Source organism: Tympanuchus pallidicinctus, unplaced genomic scaffold (assembly GCF_026119805.1).
Source record: "Tympanuchus pallidicinctus isolate F22 unplaced genomic scaffold, pur_lepc_1.0 scaffold7, whole genome shotgun sequence".
Taxonomy (NCBI): domain Eukaryota; kingdom Metazoa; phylum Chordata; class Aves; order Galliformes; family Phasianidae; genus Tympanuchus; species Tympanuchus pallidicinctus.
In genome coordinates, this window is record NW_026294791.1 from 12098181 (window position 1) to 12121559 (window position 23379).

General features: G+C 38.0%; 1 long non-coding RNA gene across 2 annotated transcripts in view; it reads left to right on the forward strand.

Annotated features, from left to right (window-relative positions):
* The window catches only part of LOC128072859 (uncharacterized), a 75712-nt gene that overhangs the window by 24201 nt on the left and 28132 nt on the right, over nt 1-23379 (forward strand). The window contains exon 2 of one of the 2 annotated variants that reach the window (XR_008202468.1): nt 11771-11946. The exons of the other annotated variant lie outside the window; for it this stretch is intronic. This is a non-coding gene — a long non-coding RNA (uncharacterized LOC128072859). The remainder of the gene's footprint in view (nt 1-11770; nt 11947-23379) is intronic. 2 annotated transcript variants of the gene reach the window in all.

The window sequence follows — 23379 nt, forward strand, 5'->3', positions numbered from 1 at the left end:
GTTCCTGTTCCAAAGTAGAAGAATCCAGTGCTGAATTTATCCAAATTTGGTCCAGATTCATCCCATAAAAGCAACCCATATTCTTGCCTGGAAAGTGGTAGCTCACACTCCACACTCAATTACAGTTTTCCATTGGCATTTGGAGTGCCCGCCCAAAATCAGAGTTCTGCTGTGTGAATTGTGGTTAACATTGAAATACAGTCTCTGACCCAAAGCACTTATGATCTAAGAATGCAGTTGGGGAAAACCGTACAAACGAAAGCATACAAATAACAACCTCCTGCTGAAATCCAAGGAGATTTTACCCTCTGTTTCATGCTAATTCTCAGTGATACTGAAAAATGTCGCTCACAAAGAACTAGCAAATATATTATCTTGCTGTTTTGGAGATTGGGAGCTGAAGCAGAAAAGGATGAAGTATATTATCCTGCTCTGTGCAGGAAGTCTGTGGTAAAATTAAGTCTTAAAAACATGAGAATAGATTTTTGCAGCAGGACAACATACCTGATTCCCTGCCATGGATGTATTCTGTTCTATCTTTAACAGTTCTGTGATGGGAGAACTGTTATAAGAGAACCCACTCCTAAATATGAATCCATTAGTGGTGGTGAAATCCACACTAGATACTAAGAGCAAATAGTATCAAATGACTTCAAACCTTGACACAGCAGGAAGCATCCTGAAAGTGGGGAAGGAGGAGTCTTTGAAATTAGCTGCTGTAAAACAAATGGAAAGGTCCAGAGGGTACATTTGACATTTATCTGTGTATTTCCTTGCTTTTGTTGTTTTCTGTCATTGTCCTATCATTCCATTCCCTTGATTTTGTGTAAACTTCCTTGTTTGTTTGCTTTTCTGATAACTTGTAGAGTAAACGACTCATTTGGAAGAGAAAATGCAGCTGGGAGAATAAAGTGGGGGAAGGGCTTCTAGCTGGAATACTTTCAACATGCCATCATAGTTGCTTGTGACTTTGAGCACTGTGAAACATTTATTTGTCTTGCTTTCTTTCCTCACTTTTCACAGTCCTTCAATTTCCCAAGCAGCTGAGAGAGAATCTCCTGCAATACTAAACACATTTTCTTATTTACTGTTAAATCAACGCTTTCACACGTAACAGAGATTGCAAATGTCAATATATCTTTTTAATTGAATGTGGAACTTGCCACATCGGGTTGTAAGTCCCTTGAAGTCCCAGAGCCCATTTTGGATAGGGCTGACAGTCCTGAGAATAAAGGGAACAAGAATAGAAAGCTCTTTCAATCAGAGAACCAAATGAAACACTCCTTCAGTTTGCCAATAGACTTCAGTTCTCAATTACACTTTTTCCTGTGTATTTTGCCTGACAAAATCCATAACTGACTTAAAGAATAACAACATGATGATCCAGAGACCAACTTTTTATCTCTTCTTATTTTAGCAGCACAGTTGTCTTAGACAACTTTAATTTTTGTATAACTATAGAGATGAAAAAGATACTGGGAATTTAGGAGAGGGATGGACCTTCAGTTTTAAGATGGACTTTGTCATATCAACATTTTGTTCCCATTACCTGAAGACACTGACATTCATATTTAGAAGGTGAGGACGAATAATGTTTACAGGTGGAAGCATGCAATAGTCCGAAGGAAATTGTTGGGGATCTTTTTACTCTGAAACAAACAGTAGTGTCAATCTAATACTGGCCTGTAGTTTCACAAGTATTAAAAGAGAGCAAAAAAGTACAGACAATGGATGTTCTGATGGATGTTCTCTTCCAGGTCTGGATACATGATGACTACCATCATTTGATTCCTTCGCTACACTGATTAATAATAAAATACTGTGATAGCATAAACTGCTAAAGTATTTGAAAGACATGCAGTGGAGATTGGCAAAATGTACAGAAATGAGAAAAGGAAATGGGAGAACAACACAGAACTCCTTTGCCACGTGAAAGTTCAGGCTGCCCTATAGAATAGCAGTGGCTAGGGAAAGTCAGCATCTCTGTGCTCTGTGAAATTACCAATAGATAGAGAAGTCCCATTGGCCTCTTCAGCTTTTTATTCACTGACTTGGTGTCAAAGTCAAGAGGTAAAGAAACAGAAGAGTCTCTTTTACTCTCACTTCAGAAATACTGCAGGAGCTGACACCCATTGCACTCTTTAAAGACTAAATTAAGTCCTCAAGCATGTTAAATTTGAGGACCTTCCTTCTTGTGCAGGCATTTAGAGCCAGGATCAGTAGATATTGTTCAAAAGACTGTCCAGAAATTTTGGGTGTTTTTCTCTTGCTGTAGTGATTTTGAGTTTTCATGGAACTTATTTGCTGTCTGTACCATTCTCATGTAATATCTGGATTTTATGCAACTCTGACATTTGCTTATCTTTATGTATTGTGGGGGTCCACTGAAGTTAGGAGGGCTCTTTAACATACTATGTATTGGATTAGGCACTTTTGTAGTTCTTTGAAGGATCACTGCACAACCAGGACCAACGTAAAAGTTTATCACCATTACCAGCAGAAATTGTCAAATTCTTAGTACTGTCAGTAGAGACTGCCTTAAATCTAGCAATAAAAAAAAAATCAGATTTTGCTTTAAAGAGCAGTTTGAAAGCACAGCTTTGAGTGAAAGCAGGGTATCAGTGTGAATATGAAACTTATTCAAGCTGCCAATCTAGATGCCTTGTGTCAGTTAACGTGCCTAGCTTTAGTGTTATTACTTATTTGCATGTTTACCCAAATGTAGGCCGGCACTTTCTAGCACATGCTTTCTTCTATTGAACAGCTTCTCTGAATCATACGTAATTGAGTGGTATGTACCTGTGAGCTTGTACCAAGCAAACCTTTATATGCAGGCAAGACGAATTGGCTTTGCTCTGTATATCTCCCATCTCCCCTCGCTATTTCAGGTAGTGGATACTCCTGTGCAACTCACTAAAATGTGCACTGTGCTTAAATACAGAAAATTCCACCTAGGTAGTTTTGCTAAAGCAGTAAAATCAATTTGACATTTTAGTAGCCATCAGTCTTAAGTAATGAGGAACTGCAATAGCAGTATCTCTTAGCCATCTGGGCTAGTAAATGAAAATGAAGCTTAATACACATCGTGTAAAATATGGAGTCTAGGAGCAGTAAACCAAAACAAGCAAAAATAACAAAGTCTATTAAACAGCAAAAATGTACAGAATGCTGATAGTGTGGTTTGGGTGATTACTGTAGAAGTGTTGATGTCTTCCACTATGTGGCTGCATGACAAAAGGCAAATATGAGGGATAAACCAACCCTTGAGACAAGAAAGCAAAGCAATACAGAGAACCTGAGCTGTATTAACCACAATGCAGTTTAGTATAAATTTGTCAGGGAGAGCAAAGTGCTTTAAGGTAGGATTATGACTTTAGGCAAGTCATATTTTATAAACAGCACCTGCCAACAACAGCCACAGAAAGCATTTTTTAGTATTGAACCCACTGAAAAATCATCATTCTCTCCTCAGTTTTACCCTCAGCAGGAGCGTTTGAGAGAGGCAGTAATTAAGAGTAATTAGGAGTAAAAGGAACAGCTGTGGCCTAGCTGCTGGGGCTTGCACAGAGTCTGTTTCTGGCCCTGCTGACACAGTTGCCAGTATCCAGGTGGGGTTAGATGGTTATGGTCTTCCTGTGCTTGGATGTTTCCATAGAAATTGGTGAGTGTGTGGTTGTTTTGTTTTGTTTCTTTTTACTCCAGTCTAGGTGGAAAGTATTAGCCTAGGGGGAGTACTTGTAGGAGTGAATCACAGAATGGCTTGGTGGGTTGGAAGGGCCCTTAAAAATCATCTAGTTCCAAGGTTGCTACCCACCAGATTGGGCTCTGCTCAATCTTATCCAAACAGCCTTGAATGTCTCCAGTTTCCACAACTCCTCTGGGCAGCCTGTTTCAGTGCCTCATCACCTTCTTAGTAAAAAGTTTTCACCTAAAAATCTAACTTAAATCATCTTTCTTTTAGTTTAAAACCATTCCCCCTTGTCCTGTCTGTATCTGTCCATGCAAAGAAATTGGTCACCTTCCTGTTTGTAGGTGCCCCTTAAGAACTTGAAGGCCACAGTGAGGTCTCTTCAGAGCCTTCTCTTACCCCCGCTGAACAAGCCTAGTTCCCTCAGCCTAACTCTGTAGGAAAGGTGCTCCAGCCTCTTCTACATCTCTATGGACTCCTTTGGACCTGCTCAAATAGCTCCCCATCTCTTCTGTGCTGGGTGCCTCAGCCAGTGTGCAGTCCTCCAGGTGGGGCCTCATGAGGGTGGCGGGAGCTAGAGTTACTCCTAAGGCCACAAAATGGCTGCTGTCCTCACATGGGGCAGCAGCCTGTCTGGAGAGCAGAGGGAGGGGGTTTGCTTGCAGGAAGATCAAATCAATTGAACTAGAAACTTTGGCATTTTCTCTGCGTAGGACGCTTTCCTGGAAGGTATTGGAGGAAGTTGAAGAGCAGAAGGCAAGTTCACAAGAAGTTCTTCCTGGTGAACTACTGCTCTATGCCTGGCCATCTGTTACTGAGGTATTAAGCTGAGGATGTAAGGATTCACACAGCACTTCTACCCTTCCCCAACACTCGCCCTTTCTGTCAGATAAACTTAGGGACCTGCTGTCATTAGTTTTAGGTTTCCTGTCACCATCATTCTTTTCCCTAATGTTGTTTGTGTTCCTTACGTTCTGCTATTCCTCAGTGTTCCCTTGAAGGTGAGAGTTGGATGCATTCCTTCCTGAAGGGCTATGCCAGTGGTGGGTTTGGGCTCACTGTACTTTGCCAAGCCCTCAGTGAAGAAACAAGTCTGCTAAAAATACATGAAATAAAAAAAAATCCAACAGCAAAGAGCAGGCAGGTAGGTCTTTGGCTGCCACTTACTTTAAGAATAATTATTCTTAAAGTGATATCCTGGGCTGAGGCCTTCAGTGATGAAGCTACAAAATGGTTAGCTGCTAGCTGCCCTGCATCTTTCTTGATGCGTGCAGTGAGGAGTACATCCCCTTCTAGTAGGTTGTGCTTTAGCAAAACACAAATTATAAGCTTGGTGCTGCGTAAAATACAATGATCTGTGGAATTCTCTGACTTTGTTCTTCTTGGATTTGTAAAGTTCATCTCTCTTCCATAAAAGTGTGCTGATAATTTACTTACAAAAAAAAAAAAAAAAGGAAAGACTAATAAGTATACCTCTAGATGGTTAAAAAAAAAAAAAAAAAAAAAAACTGCTGAACTTAACAAACCAATGATTCTTTTGGATGTTTGTTTCCTTACAGTAGTACACTAGGCCATGTATTTTCTTATTAATAAATCCAATTTTGGTACATTGTAGCTCTCATATGTAGCAAATCACATAATCTGAAAACTAGTGTGGTTTTTGGCAGTGCAATTTGAAATGTTTGTTCCCCAAAAGATTGTTTTAATCCATAGGCCTTGTTTTGATTTCTAAAGTGGCAGAGAAAGTGAGTTACTGAGGATTTCAGATGTGTGTTTGCTCAAGATCAAAATGATGATGAGTTACAATTGCCCTTAAAAGCGCTCAAGTCTTTTGATACTTAAGAAAGGAGGAAAGTCCAACAGCATCATTAAATACACTGCTATTATGCAGTATCTTTTCATGTGGTACTTCAATATGTCATTTGATTATGCAAGCCTCTCTGAAATAAGAGGAATTCTTGCTTCACTAATTCCAACGAAATGTATTATTCTCTTTATGGCATGTACTGGCACTCTACAGAAATGGTAAGAATAAAATGTTTGCCAGAGCATTTCTGTGATTACACTTGCTTTGGAAACAATTAAACTTTTTTGTGGATTAACTTCACTCTTCAGAGACCTATTAAGGGGAAAAAGGCAGTGCATTACCACCTTCATGAAGGCTATATGGAAAAATTGCCTTTGAATGAAACCAGCATGGGAAAAAAAAGCTCTCATTTGCTGAAATAGGTTGCAATATGTAGTCTTGTAGTGGTAGAAAACAAAACCAAAAGCTGACTGGCTCCCCTGTGGTCCCAGATAATCTGAAGATGATTGAGTCCTGCTTCTGTTTCTCTAAAGAAACAGAAAAAGGTGAACAAAATAATCCACGATAACTGTTTAACTGCTTAAATCTGCATAAAGGGAAGATTTTACTCTGGATAAAGAAGTTAAATTATGCATATACAATCCAAGTATTTGATGTGTGTTATGGCCCAGTAGATGACAGCTTTGTTCTGTGTGTGCTTAGTATTTCTGGCTAGTGGTCTGTAAGCTTTTCAGAGCATCCAAACAATTTCAAACATCAGGCACATAGAGAATTCAGGCCAATGAAATCTGAATGATAACATTAAAATAAATAAAAGCAACAAGTGCTTTTCCCAGGGAAATAAGCCAAGATGAGTTGATAGTCCTGGGTGAAATGATGGTGCCCTTGAAATCTGCTACAACTTTTTTTCTGATTTTGACCAAAAAAAAAGGAAGTGGCACTGAGTTCTCATTCTGATTCTCCCTTAGCCATGATGTGTGACTTTGGCAAGAGTATTTGGCCCGAAGTTGACAGTGCACCTGGATTCTTCCTGAGCACCTGTATTATGCTGATTTCTGTGAAGATAAAATTTTTTTCTGAATATATTGGTGCTTATTAAACTTGTAGTGTAGTTCATATTCAAGACTTCTTGGGGCAGGCCTTTATTTTACAGTACAGTATACATGCACTTCAAGAGTGACTCAAGGACTGATATTCAAATTTGTGTTGCCTTGGGAGTGCTAGGAAAATCTGGCATTCTATTTTATAGAGTCTGGCAGCTGGAACACTATTAATTTCCTCTAATGGGAATGTGAATTTTGTGAGCTCTTGATTGCTAGATGTAAATAACATTTTACATATAGGGACCAGTGATAAAACTCTTCTAAGGATTTCTTGTTCTTCTTTGTCCATGTCAGAAACTCCTTGCTTATCCACAGGCATAGCACTTGGCCAGCATGTGACAAGAATCTCCCTAAGAGGCGTCACAATTGTAAAGCCAATGGAATGGAAAGATGGACTACATTTTCTGATTTCCCATACTTTAACACTTGTTATGTTTAAATACGCTTAAAGGCCTAGAGAATCTCTGATTGGGTGCATTAAGAGGAAATAAGTTTGCTCTTTAATTGCATAATCTTACTGGGTACTAATGTAATTCTCTCTTCAGTGCAAATGAGCTTAATGTTTTTGTTACTTTAATATATGTTTGGTGGGATAAAAGGTGTATGATGTTGTTTTGTTTTTTTTTTTTTTTAAACTCCTGGAAGCTTTGTGACTCTGTTACTAGCTTGCTAATAAAATGATTAGCTGCAGTACTGAGCTGTAGTTAAAGGCATCCTAATACACCCTGTAGTTTTGTAGATGGGATTATGCATTGAGAACATATAGAAATATGACTCTGGGAAACAGGTAGAAAGTGAGAGGATGCAGTAGTTAAAATTGTATGCAGTACTTTCTTTAGTATCGGCAATTAATTGCAGGCAAAAACAATCCTATTAGCTGTTTGCAGAACTCAGGTACTTCAAGATGCCTTGTAATATAGACTCCTAATTGATTTTATTATTCTTTCCCTCTGCACCAAAGGCAAATTCATCTCTGCTGTCTCTTAGTTTGTATATTGTTTTTTCTTTGCTGTGGTGAAGATGTCTTTCTTCCCAAGTTTATTGCAATACATTTTGCTTTTTCAAATTCTATTTTTAAGCTTCTTGTAGAGTTTTTCTCCTCAAATATTATAATGTATTTTAAACGTGTAGTTGAATAATTCTGCATAACATTCAGAAGTGCTTGAGCTGATTTGATATCAGGGCATCATTGCAATAAACAGCCTTTGGTCTCAGTTCTGTCCTTTTTTGGGATGTAAGTTCAAAACCCATATTTCTTTGGCAATGAATCAGACTTCAAGAATGCCATCTTCAGTCATGTTTAGCAGGCAGGTTTTTATGTTGCTAGTATTCCTGGGCAAATAGTTCTAAGTAAAGAAACTGCTCTGAATATACTATCCATAAAATACAGAATTGTAGAATTATGCTTTGCATCATCAAGGAAAAATGAATAAATAACAAATGTCAATAAAAAGCCACTCAGTCTGCAAGCCTAGTAATATATCTTGTAAAAATAACAGTACATATTTATAAATGTGCTCAGAAATTCCCACTCTGTTGCAAGCATGATGATTACAGCAAGAGGGGTAAGAATGATCGGAATTGGACCTAGGTTTGGCCGAGTCTACAGAAATAGAGCAGTTACTTTGGAGTCTGTTTGTATGTACAAAAGCAGAGGTTTTGTTCCACAACAAACACCCTTGTGTTTAAATGTAAACTCTGAAGCTCTGAAATTACATAGACATGAGCATGTTCAAAAGCCTTGCTGATCTCAATAGTTAAATCTTGGTAGAAATCATACACCTGGAGTCATGCAGATTTTGCAGCATCCTGCTGTATCCTTTTATGCTCTGGCTACAGATATCCTTATTTACGATGCTCTCCTGAACTGTACTATCTCTTTAGGGTGTCTGTAAATGTGTATTGTGATTCCTCACCAAATTGAGGAGGAAGGAAGGTAAAGGAATTTTTTTACACTTGTGATACTTACATGAGAGTTGTATCATATCTACTATTCTATTGAGAAGAAATGAGAACTTTAAAATGAAGAAACATATTTGTAAGTCTAAAAATGCACATTTTAAAATATATTTTGGTACTTCATGGCACAAGTAATGATTGGATGGACTTGGGCAGTGGGGCTGTCAACAGAGAGCGCTGAAGAAATCACTTCAACACTGAACAATTCCTTTGCTAGGTCAGATTTGTAGTTATTGTGGACGTTTCCTAGTGCTAGCATACAAAAGAAAAGAATCCTTTGTCAGTGAAAGCATCCTCTAATTTGAAGCAGCAGCAACTGTATTGCTATAGTCAACGGGATAACAGCTGGCCCTGTCAACACTGCCGTACAAGCAGAGCTGTAGTGTTAGAGGTTTGGTTCTCATTTACAGCAATAACTAGCATCTGAGTCTCTCACTACTTTATTCAACAAAATTAACAGAGACACTTTAAAATACAAATGTTGTACATAAAAGAAGATCATAAGGAGGAAACCAGTGAATTTAATTTAGCATTTTACCATAACTGTGTATTTAGAGACCAAGAATAATTGTGCTACTTTTTTTTTTTTTTTTTTTTTAAACTGAAGTCACATTTTATAAACATCTTAAAATTTGCAACAAGCATTGGCTCTTTGCAGAATGAGATGTTAAACTGAGGCTTTAAAAAAGCAAGAGACATCTCAGTTAAGGTGCCAGATGTTTCAAAGCTACAGTAGTGTTTATTTCACTATCTACTTCCAAATCATAATTTACTTACTGATAAGTTGATTGCCACTAGAGTTATTACAGAATCGCAGAATCACCCGGGTTGGAAGGGACCTCAAGGATCATGTAGTTCCAACCCCCCTGCCTAGCAGGGACACCAAACATACACATTCGGATCAGGTTGCCCAGGACCCCGTCCAACCTGGCCTTGAACACGTCCAAGGACGGGGCATCCGTCCTTGCTGGCTCATGTTCAGTCTCTTGTCCATCAGGACCCCCAGGTCCTTCTCTGCCGAGCTGCTCTCAAGGACCACTCCTCCCAGCCTGTACGGGTGCCTGGGGTTCTTCCGGCCCAAATGCAGTTATTGTTCAAAAGTAAATTAAAAGTTATGGCAGACTTTATTAAAAGGCAGTGTTTATGCATTCAACTAAACCTGTTTTTTTGTAGCATTTGTCTCACCTTTATAAAAGGGTTACAGATAAAGGAAAAGTAACATGTTACATCCCATGTCAAGTGCAGCTGTTCTTGAGACTAGCAAATTGCTTTGTTACCTGAATCTTGTTTCCATTTAGAATGAAACCATTATTGCTATTATTAGTAGTAATAATGCAATATTTATTAATAAAGTAGTAATAATTTTGGACGTATTCTGCCAGAAGATACTACACTGGAAAACTGAAAGCAGTTTTCCCCCATGGATGAGCTTATTTTGAAGTCAGTTAATCTAAAAAGCCAGATGCTGGGACACGAGGTTGTCGGGGAAGGTGGTCAGGGAAGAGAACGTGTTCATGTGTCAATGTTAGCTTGCCTGTGCCCTTCTCTAGGAGGAAAACAATATTGGTTTTTTTTTTCGTCAATAAAGGGTGGGGACTGGATGGAGGAGGAAAGTGTCTGAGTACATGGAAGAAAAACGCATTAAATAAGGCATCACTAAGATGTGTATAATTCATGTGCAGGGTATATGATAATACAGGAAGAACTGGACCAGAAATGGCATAGCATATTAAGTTTTCTCACCGCTATTATTACTGTACCTTTTGCTGTTACAATATTGGTGTCTGAAAGCAGCTTGTTTCAACTTGCAGAGCTGATGGCATGCTGGATGTCTTCCCCAGAATATGGGTGTCATTGGTTAAAGTGCATCTGTTGCACTTCATCTGATACTAAAAATATATTCTCCGTATTAGTTGTACTTCTACCTGCCAAGAAAAGAAATGCATAGCTTACTTTTCTGTGGTGAAACAAGGTGGTTTAGACACAGTTTGTACAATACATGCCAGAAACAACAGAGAAGCCTTTAATTGAATACTTCCATATATTTAGGTGATCTCCTGCAATATATTACTTCTACTGGCTTCTGTCCCTTTTGGGTTGCAGATAAAAATGTAATTACAAGAAGCTAACAGAACTTCATATTTTTTTTTTTATAGGTGAAACCATTAGGTCAGCCTTTTTCAGGTTGCTTTTGTTAAAATTCTGTTAAGAGGGGTAGGAAAAAGTAATACTAAAGGAAAAATACTTCAATTTTAGTAGTGTGTTTTTGGCTGTATGATCTAAAACATCGAATGTCATAGTAAAACTATCCATTAAAATGCTGTTGCACATTAAGTAGATTGAAATTAGTGTTATCAGTTTCCTCTGAAATGTTACAGTTTCTGTAACCTCTTTGTTCCAGTCCTTTTAGGTAACTTAGAATTTTTTTCTTTTAAAAAGCATCCCATTCTTGGAGGAAGTTGATCTGTAGTTTACAAGCGAAGCTGCTTAAAATTGATCACTTCAGCAATGTTGTGCCACAAAAGTCTTTTGAAAGTTTTTTTTTTTTTAAATGACACTGTTTTACAGAAGCCTTTGAACAGCTCAAAATAGAATCGTTTTTATTAACTATGATTTTGCTCCCTGTATGCCTCCTTAAAACTGCTTTCTTTGAATGTTTTTAAACATGAAATCAACAATTGCTTTGTTCCATTATTGAATCCACAGAGCTAATTCTGGCAGTAAAGAGAGACACAACAAAATAAAAATGCAGGGCGTAGTGGGGAAACACAATCTGAATGGGATTCTAGCAGGGCCTGGAACAGACTGTTATCCAGCTTTTCGTATGGCTCTGCCTTCAGTAGTACTACAGACACTGCGTAAAATTGTAGATATTTTTATAAAATATTTATCCGGTACTGCCTGTGTCACTTACAAAAGCAAATCAGTTTAGCTTTATGGTATACAAGGATTTTCTTCATTATCTGAATACTGAAATTATTGTAGGTTAGATTAAGGCTATTAGAGATGGTTTAAATGATTTAAAAACAGCGTTTATTAAGCTAAAGTAGAATTCTTCCTTAAAACTGTTGAGGGGAGAGAAGGGAAGGAGGAGGAATAGTCTTGAGTTTTAGAGCAGCTTTATTTTATTTCTGATCTTTTTTTTTTTTTTTTTTTTTTTAAATCATACATTGCAGTGACTAGAACTGTGTGTGTTCTCTGCTCTTTCCATAGAATGGCTTGGGTTGGAAGGGATCTTAAGGATAATCTAGTTCTACCTCCTCTGTTATAGACTGGCACGCTTCCTGCTGTTGCTGTCATTTCAAGGCAGCTGCCAGAGGAACCCAGGAGGTGACAGAGGCCTGGGATTGGCGCAGGGCCTTGAGGAATGTAGCTTGCAGGTAAAAATGGTACTGTGCATTCAGAATGTAGTTACATTAAACATAATTTTAAAGCTTTAGAATGATAAATCTTTGCCAAGCATGTTTCACCGAAAATTAGAAATAGCAATGATGATATCAGAATATTAATGATGCTTTGTCTTTAGTTGTAAGATTATAGTGAAATAATACTTCTAGTCATGACTTATAGATCCCAAGTACTTCAGTTCTTGTGGAAGAAGTGCAAGCTTTTTCATTTACTGACTTCATAAAGACAGCCCTTAAAAGATCAAGGTCAACTTTCTCTAATGTTCTGATATTCAGTGGTGCCATAGATGCACATGTCCTGCCTTCTTTAGAGCTCCTTGTGTACAACTTGACCAAAATCTGGGCTGAAAGATACTGAGAAGCAAAGGTTTGGATGGCTCTTGATGTTTTCTTGGAAAGGGTTAGAAGTACTTTGTCAGATAGATGAACCCAGTGTCAAGTAGCTGTTCTTCTGTTGGTTGGTTCAGGTGCGTAAAAGGTGAAATTAAATACCAAGTGGTTATTTTTTGAAAAGGAGTTAAGGCAAGAGTTGAATTCAAATAAAACTTTAAACCTGGATCTAGGCTTGTAACAAACACCTTTAATTGTGGAAAGTTATTTCTAAAAGTCTTTAATTACTGGAAAATATTAGTGGTTGAACTGCATATTCAACATTTTAATCATAAAGGCAAGTTTAAAAAAAACTAAAAAATCAGTCTATTTTTTGAAGCTATTTTAGGATGTTTACAACACTTAAGTAAAGATATCTTGGAATGTTTTACCTTATTCTTACCTACCAGGATTTACAAATAATATCACTTAGCTGCATTTTTCTTACTCTGCCAAAAGTGTATTTCTATCACCAACTCCCTAATATGCTGTAAATGTGATATTCAGTACAGTTGCTAGTAGTGAAAATGGATAGCTTCTAGAGCTAATTATGTTGCTATTTTGCTTTTGGAAATAACTGTTGGCCTTTAAGAATCTGTGCATAAATAGAGGAGAAAAAAATGTTTGCAATATTTTGTTTAATTTTGATGACTAGAGTCTGAGTGCCAGGCTAGTATCAGTGCTGTTGAATTGTTATAGCAAAATAATTGTTATTTTTATGAGAGAAAAAAAACATCTAAGGCCTTACCACAATAAAGTCAGCCTAAAAATAAACCAACATATGAATACTGCAGTATACAAATAAGGGCAATATCGCTGTTTCTGGATAAAGCAAATGGGTCTTATTTGGCAGAGATCAATATGATTGTTATTACATCTTTACATATCTATTTTGTATGAATTTCCTTCATTGGTAGTGATAAAATCTAAGCCATGACAGTAGCCCCTAAACCGAATTGTCAGTCCTTTATTTGCATGTTAACTTTAGTCATTATCTCTGGATACATAGTATCTAGCCTCTCTTGGTCATAGAGGAATTGTAGGTTCATAGTGTAAGGAAAGGAAGCATAGTTAACACAGAAGCTAGATGGTTCCAGAGAACTTGTGTTCATATGTTTGGCTCTAGGTATTCCTTTCATATGCTGAAAGTGACTGGGTGTAAAATTAATTGAGTTTTCACATGCCATCTAATAATACTTTACTCCCCTAGGGTTCTTCTGCAACCCAGTCTCATCTATTTTCACCAGCTTCCACTCACAAATGCCAGAAGACCAGCTTAATGCTAACAAAGTGTCTAGCCTGGCAGATAAACCCTCAAGGAAGCAAAAAGAATTATCTATATTAGAGTGGCATTTCAGAACTAATCCCATACTCCAAAAAGTGGCATATTTGGGCCTAGAGATCTGCATTAAATAAGCAGGAGGTAAATTTGCAACAGAAGACTTATTCTGTCCTCCCTGAAGGAGTCTGTTATTTGAGAAGCCTTGTCCGGTAATGTGATGTGGGTCTGAGGGTGAGCTGAAGTACTTCTAAGTCCAGTGGGGATCAGATAGCGTCATCTTGTTTGATTTCTTTTTATTTGTTCTGCCTTTGAGTTTGTAATATAAGAAAGAATAAACTGATGAGGTCTTCTAAAGCTGCAGGATTTGGGAATTTAGATATAGGAGAATTGTTTTCTATTGACAGTGCAGCAGAGAGAAAGGAATCGCCTACCTGGTAAGGAAGCTGAGATTCAGTGCACTAATTATAGCTAGGAAGAATTATCTAACATTATCCTTTCAAACATGGTTCTCTGAACTGTAGCTCCCATGTTTTCCATTAAAATGAATGTTGAGGTATCTATGGTAATCAGTCTGTATAGTAATCAATATTGCCTGAGTGTAGCACCTCCAAGGTTACATGCTGCTCTCTGACATGTTTTCTGGTTCTGTGACAAATTCCTAAATTGGGTGCAAATGCCAACTCAAGTCCAGACTGATTTTTGAAATAGACTTTTCTTAGAAGAGAAAGATTGTACTGTATCATAGCTAGTACCGGCTTTAGCTTTTTCTTGAATTAAATAACCAACAGCACGTGAACCAAAACATTGTCCTATCATAACATGGCTTCTATTGTGTATTCAGTTCAGTCTTCAAACATTATCATTGTATTAATATTTGGCTTAAGTATTTCATATTATACCTTTCCCTACCTACCTATGAGTTGCAGCAATTCCTGGATGAATTTGAGAAATTGAGTATTCAAAAAAAAAAAAGTGCATATAGAAGAAAAATCCCAAGTATTAGTGGAGGGCAGAGCAGGAGTAACAATGCTATAACTCTGCACTTCATTTTTAAGTGAAGTTGCTTTTCTTTAACAATGTTTCTTGTTTTCGTATGTTTCTGAAGCCTCTCACTGCCACACTTTACTAGAGAAAGAAATATCAAAAGAGTTGTTCTTGTAGATCTTCTGCTCTAAAGAGAACAAGAGATTTTTGAGAATTCTGTGGGAGTAATTTAATCTTAGATGTTTCCTGAGTAATTTTGCAGACACAAGAGGGGTGGCTGGTTCCGATTAAAGCCAGAATAAGAAGTTAAATATAGGCTGTACTTTGATATGAAATCTTCAGAGCCAATACTGGGGTAACCAGTTTTTAGCTATTTGCTGTCTGATTATGCCCCTGCAGTGTGCCCCTTCAGCTGTATCAGTGCTATCATATGAGAATTGAATCTGGGAACTGATCTAGGTTTTCTTAACAGAATTTTCTTGCAACAGAAAGCTGGGAAGGTTAATAAAAGTATGGCAAAACTTAACCCTTTTTGTTACAGACCTCTTCATATTTTCAAATAATGTTGGAAATAACTTTATTTACCTGTGAATGGCTAATTACCTTATTCATGGAGTGTATGTGCAGCAGTGTAAGAGTATCTCTTCTTTTTAATGAATTCTGATTGCAGATTGTCTTTTATAAGAAAGTGGGAGTTAGGTCTTCCACTGGCTGAATCAGCTTTGATGCCATGAATCATGTGGTCTGAGCAATACACAGGTAGGACTCTTCAGATGGTGGTGTGAGGTATAAAGGTTCTGTTCCAGGAACTAGATCCTAGTTCAGCTTAGCAAATATAGTGGAGTTCTTAAAATAGTCTGTGTTGAGAGTGCTGAGTAGAAATAAACTAAATAAACCTTTCTGTATGGCTCGTTTAGAACACCAGGATCTTGTGTTTGAATGCCTGAGTCCTCATCTGGATTCATTCAGTAGATGTGGATTTATGCAAGATGCTGCCTATTTCCTACCATTTTTTTAAAATAAACTTTCATAGAGCGAGAAGTTTATAGGGAGCAATAGTTTTTTAAATGTGTTCTGATTAATAGGGACTACCCCCTGCCTTGCTTGTTTGACATTTGAACGTATCTGTTATTTAGTCCTAATGAGACAGATCTCAGCAAGAATCCACAACTGTTAATAGTTATTTCTAAAGACTTATTAGTATGGCTATTTGATACTTGAACAAGGTTGGGAGGTTCTTTTTGTGCCTAGTAGTATTGCAGTGATGTAATAAAACGCAAAGTCAAAATGATTGCATTAGGGACATGATACAAATATATGGAAACTCAGATCTCTGGAAAACTGTTCTGGCTTCAGACTGACTGCTGTTCTGGATGATTATCACTTTCCCTGTGAAAAGGCAAGAGAAAATAGTTCAAGCAAGTAACAACTTCAAAATTTGCTTCCTTAGAGTTTCACATCATCTGTGTATGGAAGAAACAATCAGGTTAACACCGAAATTTAAACATAGAAGAGATGTGTTCTCATGATGTCAGTAATAGAAGTATGTGTAAAGCAGCATGTATATTCTGGAAAGGAAGCTAACCATTCAAGCCAAGAAACATAGTCTGGTACAAATCTTATTAAAAGTCCAAAGCACTTGATGATATACAGATAGGTGTAGCATAATGGCAGGAAGAAAAAGGAAAGGGGGGTTGGGCAGCTGTCTGAACCCTGCATTAGTAGAACCAGACAGTGCCAGCTAGTGTTTTTTATCGGGAGTAGCAAAAACAGACAGTAATACAGTTCTACAATGCTATTGCTTTGTTTTACTCTGTCTGGAATCAGCACAGTCTAATGCTAGCAGGTTTCTGTACAGTGAGCATCTGGCACGAGTAGTGAACATAGAAACAGTGTGGGAGATTCCTCAAATTATCAGGAGTTCAGATCGTATTTGGAGAAATGCAGACTTATTGTCTTAAAACCACTGCAACTATAAAAGACATGGTGAAATAGTCAAGACATTTTATGGGAAGCATGCAGTTAGTTTCTAAAGATCTTCTGGGGTAAGATGCAAGAATTGATTGTCAGTCCCTCTAAAATGCACTTGGGTAGTAAAATGCAGAGAGGAAATAAAATCAGTTTTAATAGCTACATGTTCAGAGTAGTCATGATCTGAAAGTAGCTGCCTGTTTCCTGTGACGCAGTGCACAGTGCATAAGCAATCAGTAAAACCTTTCTGGCTTAATTTAAAGGACTGTAATATTTCCCTCTGGTTTATTTATTGATTACGTTTCATGTTGCTGGGATAAACACATAATACAAGAGAAACTAAAATACCTATTTATTGGCAAACAAGTAGAGGCCTGTTTCAACAGGAACTTTCAGCCTTTATTGTGCATTAGTTTTGGTGTAAAGAGGAAATTTGTTGTCTTTAAATTGTCACTTTTCATATTTTCAAACTTACTACTTAATCTCTTTGCCTAATGAGAAGGATGCATTGACTTCTATGGATATGTGTAACCAAAAGTAGAAAGTGGCAAAGGAGTAATATGCTTGATGCGGAAGGCCCTCTTGTATAACTGCACAATGTGAGAAGCCAGGAAGGTCTGCCTGGGTTAGTGCCCTGTTTCTGGTAGCCCCACCTTTCTCTGAAATGTTCCTATTGTACACTTCGGTACCAGACATGAAAGTTGTAACCAGCCACTCTCCTAGCCGTTCCTACTGTTCCTCCTGGAGACAGAGGCAGGAAGTCAAAGTAGGTGCTTGTTTAGATGGCAGAGGCAGCAAAACAAGCCAAGGCCTTGCTGCTGTTTTGTCTGTTCCAGAGTCCTTAGGAAACAGACTTGCCACTGAAAACATGGTCTGGGCTGTGGGATAAGTGCTGTTACCCTTACCAGGGCTGGGCTGGCTGGCAATAATCCTATTTCATCATTCTAGGAATGGAAAGTGTTTTCTCTTCTTAAGGAAATAATCCTTACTACCTTCCCTCCGTCACCCCTTACGACTCCTTCCCATTTTGGGAAGCCTCAGATTAAATTTTTTGCCTTCTCTGAAGACAGTAGTTGGTTATTCCCTTTCTAAACTCGTAGCTGAAGTGCAAAGAAATAATAATTTCACTGTTACCTTTGTGTTGACAGTCCACTGATTTTTGCAAGAATTAAGAAAACTTCTAAATCTAATCAAAATTGGTAGTTTTTCGACTCATTAGTTTCCTAATCTATCCAAAGAATTACTGCTTAATATCTGCTCAGCAATGAGGATGGGGGGGAAGGGGCAGCATGATGAATGACTGAGGAAGGACGTGCTTCAATAGAGCTCTGCTTTGGTCTGCAAATTAAGCCAAAATGAATTGGGCAGAAACATACTTTGAAACAATGTCCTCTTGCCCCCTCCTTTTCCCGCGAGTACATTAATGATTACAAGATGTGGGATACATATCTGAGCAGCAACAAGAGCTTGCCTCCTAAAGAGGAGAAGAATATGGGAACGTACCCAGAGGAAACATAAGTTAACCAACAGGCTCTTAACATTAGAAAAAATACCATCAGCAACAAGGGATTGTAATACCACACAAGTATCAAAGGCAGGCTTTGCTTCTGTATTTTTATTGTGATGATAATAGTATGAAGTAGCCATTCTCAAATAAACAATTTTCCTTTTTTTTTTTTTTTTAATTGACTTATATTAACAAGTGGAGCAAAGTCAGTGAATTTTAATATATTAACAACTTAAGTTCCCTGAATGTTAAACAACTTTATAAGACTCCTTTATAGTTTTGAGGAAACAGAGGCATGGAGAGACAAAAAATAAATAAATGAAAGGTGCAAATAGCAGGAGTAAAAAGCGGGTTCCTTGATTGTATATCTAGACAGCAGCCTTTTGCCTCATCTTCAGTGACTTTTTTTTTTTTTTCTTAGAAGTAAAGGAAATTTAAGGAAGGGAGAAATAACAACACAGTTTTCATGAAACGATATAAATCTGTCTTCCTATGCCTCATTATTTTCTTCTCTAAGACATCTGGAAGAAAAGGACCATGTATTTTCTATCCCTTTCCCTGTATGCTGTGAATGTGTTTGTTCAGGATGGGTGGAGAGATTACGTTCTCACCAAATAGCATTCTAAGGCTTGTCCTGTTTGTCTTACAGTTTACTTAAGAAGTTATTGGGATGAGTTTAACTTTATTTTGATATCTTTACTCAAAGAGTTAAAATTCTATATTGTATGTGTAATCCTTCTTATAAGCTGAGATAGCGTTTACTTGGTATTACTATTTTATTCCTTCCTACCTTTATAAAAGACCTACTCTGTGAACTAAACTGCTTCTGGTATTCTCAAGGTAAAGCAGAATTGGAGAAAAGCTGTACTATCCTCGTCTTAGTCTAGGACTGATGGTATGATGGATGTTTGTAAAGATACAATGGCCACAAAATTGTGGGGAGCTCTTTCTAAGATCCTCAAGAGTTACTGTAAATCTAAGTGAGCTAGTGCAGCTCTGCACTAAGAAAATCTGAACAGCTTTCTGTAAGACTAGTTTTTCTCATGCCTAAAAAAGTCTCCTTCCCTTCTTTCTCCCTGGACTGCCTGTCCTAAAAGGCTCAGAGATGGACCAAGAGCCTTTGTACAGGTATAAGGGCTGCAGAAAGTAACTTACCAAGATCTGTATCTTCCTTTCCAGTTAAACTAAAGACTAGGCCACTTTTCTATGATACTGTAGTGCTTAAATTATCAACAAAATTGGAGTAACATTTTGCTGCTTTATTCCAAGTTTAACTAATGGGGCTGGAGTACATTTGGATTCAAATTATGAACCCTGATCAGTAAATGCATTCCATCACAGATACAGCCAGGCTGCAGCTTTCTGTGATTTATTCCATGGCTATTTTAGCAGTGAGAAAATGAACACTGGATACCAGTTTTCTTTAATGTCTTTAAAAAAAAAAAAGACATTATTAGTCCAGGATCTGGACTGTCTTCTTTTGTTGCTACTGCCTCCAAAATGATTATAGTCTGAATTCATGTATGATCTATCGCATTATACAAGGACATTCTATGAATAACTTCAGCTAGTGCTGGCTTTGGAGAAGATATAAAGGCAGAATATCAAAGTCAGCAGTAACTTTCAATAATATGTTCCAGGGTTAGCTAATGCAGATCAAAGTATTCATCTATGTGGTATGTCAAGCCACAGCAAATTATATTATGGATCATATATCTTCAGTCAAAGCAAGATGCAACAGTAGAATGTGTTTGTGGATATGTAAATAGAGAATAAGTTAGTGTCTATATAGAAGGAGTATTTTTTATCAAATCAAGAATTTCCAGTAACTTTTCTCATCTCTGATTTTTTTTGGTAACAAAAAAAACCTTCTACTCCAAATTAGATATTCACTCTGCTTAACAATAGATGTTTTCCTGTATTTAGAATGTTTTCCTTGGAGGAAAATTAATTTAAATTTCTTTCAGTAATTCTGCTTTTCAAAGAACTTGGAAATCTTCTAGTTATTTGTACTGGTTATACTTATTTGGCTGTTAAAAGATATGCTGTCAGCTTCATTCCCACAGTTTGGATAACCGATAAGAAAGCAGCACTCCAAAGATTTTATGCTAATTAAATGTTAAAACCAAAGTGTCAGCATAGGTAATCAGATCTGAGAATGTGCATATAGCTAAGAAAGCTAGGAGGGGAAAATCTATTATCTAGATAGGTGTGCCAAATCAGGGCTTTGTTGCTTTAGGTGTTTGTAAATGAATGCGTATGCATGTACTACAGATAGTTAATGTACATACACACACAATGTATATATCACCAGGTTTTGCCACGTCTTATTTCAGGTTCTCCTCCCATTGTTAGTCTCTCCTTCAGATATTGAAAGACCTTTCATTAAAGAGCTTTGTAGAGTTCTCCTGAGCTCAAATGTTTTTCTTCAGTTCTTTGGGTCATCTTGTCCTTCTCTCCCATGGGAAATACAGGTCATATATGCTAACTTTAAACAGGAAATCTTGGTTATATTTCATGGTTCTCATGGAAATACCTTCATTAGCCTTACTGTCATCACCATCATTATTTCATAGGTTTATTTGAATTACTTCAGAGATTCTTTGTCCCAGTTGGACTAAGAATTGACACCAATCAATAGAACTCTTCAGAAGACCTGGAAACTGTCATGATCCGGATACTAGAAGTGACAAAGAGCTCCACCACTCTTTACTTCTCCCTCCTTCTCTTTTTCCTCCTGCTCCCTTCATTTTAATAATATTATCTTTTTCTTTATTTATTTTTGCAAGCCCAGAGAAAACATTTCTCAGAAATTGCTGTTGCTGCCACCAAAGCTGACAGTATCAGCTAGTCAGGGAAGATGCGGTATAAACAGAGCTAAGCACTATAGGGGAAAAAAGGAGGGCTGGGAAATGCTTAGCTATACAATGCAGGGTTAGTTTTGATGAACTCACTTTACAAGGAGTAGGGGTAGGAAGTCCTTTGTGGAAGGGTAGACACAGATGCAAGAGTTGATGTATATAGACAAGGGGAAGAGAGGAAAATAAAATAAACCACAACAGATAGAAGAGAAGGTCAATAAACAGTACTGCATTGAACATTGCTGACCAAGTCCTTTAGTAGTTTACTTTAATAGAAATCCTGAAAATATAGAAACTGGAAGGCAAAGCAGAGGTACAGGTAGAAAGCAGGTAGTCCAGTACTATTTCTGTTACAGCATAGTTGGTGTCAGGTGGGGGAAACCTATCCAAGTCTGTCTTCTGACAGCTTTTAGGAAATGGGAAGGCATGGAATTCTACAGCCTTCATTTAGCTCAAGAAGATAATGCAGTCTAGCTCCCTTTCCACATAAGATGTCTGGAAAGTCTGTGTGAAACCAAAGCCACGTCTGATCACTGAAATATTTAAAAGTCATCCTTTTACTGTCCAGAAGAACTTGATTAATGAGAATAGGATACAGAGAGGACAAGCTGTCATGACTTTGAAAGACTGTTTTGTTGTAGCTGCCATGGTAGAAATAGCAGAAACTGGCCTGATATAGACTTTTTGTTGTGGAACTGACACGTTCTACCATATTAGCAGGAACATTTCCCAACCTTCTTACAGGAAACAGGGCCACCTGTTTAACAATAGCTTTCTATTAAACCCAGTTTTCTTAGAGTTTCAAATAGCTTTAATGAAAGCTTGGCTGAACAGTGTGTGCACCCACACCCTACATAAAGGTCATATTTCAGAGCTTAATTGACTTGAAATGTAAACAATTAAAATTCTGCTTTCTTATAGAATATCAGACCAAACTCTGCATGGCTGCAACCTAAGTCTTATTAACCAACCTGCAACACTCCCAGTTCCACAGCAAGAATTTCTTCCAGCCATGATAGTGCCACAATATTTCCCTTGCTGGCACTGGTTTGCTTTTGTCTGGGTGCAGGGATGTTAATGATTCAGTAAATTAACCCACTGGAATATGTTAATTTAAAGGAACATTAATTTCCGTAGTGGATCATTTGGAAATTCTAATGTAAAAACAGACAAACCTTAAAGCAAAGCTCTTTGTGGACTGAGTATGTTTGCGTTCAGGTTTAGTAAAGAGCCTAGGAGATGCTGAAGACTGCAGAGAAGCACAGCCCAGACCATGGTGAAGGCAAATGATTAACTGTGCCTCAGGTTGACTAGCTTGTTTGTTTGTTTGGTTGGTTTTTTTAGGGTGGTTTTTTTTTTTTTTTTTTTTTTTTAGGAGCAGGCCTGACAATTAATTGCCCAAAATTTAGAGATGCTTTAGAAGTAGTAGTGTAGTATTAGATAACTTCAGTAACCTTTCCTCTCAAGGTTAGTAGTTCATTGAGTTTTGTCTAGCAAGGGATGTCAGTTTTTGCTTTATTACACCTTGGGATGCCTTCTTGATTTAGCTGAGGTAATTTCATAAATGAAGTGCTGACCATGGGTGGTGCACTGCAGTTTGTCACCTGTTCAGGTCTGTGATTAGTTGTGCCGTCCCTGCTTGTTGCTGTGGCCTTGTGCTTGCCTTTTCTCCAGTGTGTTTGCTGAGAGGCTGCTCAGCCCAGCGCCAGTGACCAGCACAGAAGGCCTGGCTGCCTCTGAGGTCAGCTGTGTGTGGAAGGCCACCCAGGCCCTCTTGTGCACTGCTGAGTTCTGAAGTCCCCTTGGCAAAGGAGCACTTCAAACAACATTATTCTCACTGCTGCAGGAAACAAACGGTGGCTGGAGTCTTGCCATCCTTTTAGTTATGCAAATAGGGAATTATGCAGAAGTGCTATTTGAATCCTGTTTTATTTTTGCTTAATCAGTTGTCAGCGTGTTTTTACAGTTCAGTCGCTGTCACTCGCCAGTGTTTTGCACTGACTCCGTGTTTGTGCAGGAGTTTATCATAGGAAAGGCGGGTAGTGGGGCTGGTCCTCTGAGAGGCAGCTGAGTGTGGCTTACAGCAGTGGCATTTCCCGGAGGCACAGGGAAACCACCTTCCTCACCAGGCACTGCAGTCCTGTGAGCCAGAGAAGAAAAGAGAAATTGCCAACTCATAATTCTCATCTATTAAACCTGTGCCAAATCCATCCCATTTCATTCTGGCTTGTCCTAAGAGGGATTCCTGTCTTAATGAAAGTTGGGCAGATCCAGAGTAACTTTATCTGTAATTGAGCTATTAAGAGTGTGCTCCACCCTAAGGCTGGTATGTGGTTCGGGGCTCCTGAGGCAGAGCCTTCCTCCTGGCAGGAGGGAGAGAAAAGATCTTTAAGGCCTGTTGTCAGCAGGATGGGGTGGATCAGTTCAGCCTCTCTGTTCTG